General features: G+C 43.9%; 1 protein-coding gene across 1 annotated transcript in view; it reads right to left on the bottom strand.

Annotated features, from left to right (window-relative positions):
- Nucleotides 1-1,159, bottom strand: part of Spatc1l (spermatogenesis and centriole associated 1 like) — a 12,974-nt gene that overhangs the window by 5,315 nt on the left and 6,500 nt on the right. The gene's annotated exons all lie outside the window — the stretch shown is intronic.

Below are 1,159 nucleotides of genomic sequence, written 5' to 3'. Positions count from 1 at the left end.
AAAAAAAAAACAGCCTACAAATCACAATCCCAGAGAACCTAGACAACAATGAGGACCCTAAGAGAGACATACATGGATCTAATCTACATGGGAAATAGTACAAGATATGATATTCTGAGTAAATTGGGAGCATGGGGACCATGGAGAGGGTTGAAAGGGAGGGGAGAGGCAGAGAGGGAAGCAGAGAAAAATGTGTAGCTCAATAAAATCAATAAAAAAAGAAAGAAATTTAAAGGTCAAGGTGGCTTCAGTGGTGAATTCTGACAAACATCTAAGAAATAAATAAAAACTGGGCAGTGGTTGTAAATGCTTTAATCTCAGTACTCAAGAGGCAGGTGGATCTCTGAGTTCGAGGCCAGAGCAAGTTCCAAGACAGCTGGGGCTACACAGAGAAACCCTGTCTCAAAAAAAGCAAGGCAGGGGGAGAATAAAGAAAGAAATAAGACAAACAAGACATAAATTCTTCCAGCTAAATAAGAAGACAGTCACACTGTCTATCACAGTCTTTGGGGCCAACAATTTATACCAAATCAGAAAATTGTATTAGAAGAAAATTGAAGAATGGTATCTCACATGAATAGCACACAATCTTAAAAAAAAAAAAGCAAGCAGAATTCAACAAAGTAAAATATATCAACATCAAATAGGGTTTATCTCATGAATGAAAGGTTAGTTTAACATTAAAAAATTAGTCAGTATGATTTACCATAAGCAATGGTATGAATGGGATCTCCAAAGGTTCACATGCTAAGTTTTGGCTTGAGGGTGGGTACTATGGTCCTTTAAAGGAGTGAAGCCTGGTGGTAGGTCCTTAGCACACTGAATGTGGGCGCTCACACAGCACTGTGGGACTTGAGCCCCCTGTCCTTAGCTCACTGAATGTGTGCACTCACACGGCACTGTGGGACTTGAGCCCCCTGTCCTTAGCTCACTGTGTGCGCTCACACAGCACCGTGGGACTTGAACCCCTGTCCTTAGCACACTGAATGTGGGCGCTCACACGGCACTGTGGGACTTGAGCCCCCTGTCCTTAGCACACTGAATGTGGGCGCTCACACGGCACTGTGGGACTTGAGCCCCCTGTCCTTAGCACACTGAATGTGTGCACTCACACGGCACCGTGGGACTTGAGCCCCCTGTCCTTAGCACACTGAATGTG

This window comes from Microtus ochrogaster, linkage group LG2 (assembly GCF_000317375.1).
Source record: "Microtus ochrogaster isolate Prairie Vole_2 linkage group LG2, MicOch1.0, whole genome shotgun sequence".
NCBI lineage: Eukaryota > Metazoa > Chordata > Mammalia > Rodentia > Cricetidae > Microtus > Microtus ochrogaster.
This window is presented reverse-complemented; position numbering and strand designations above follow the sequence as displayed.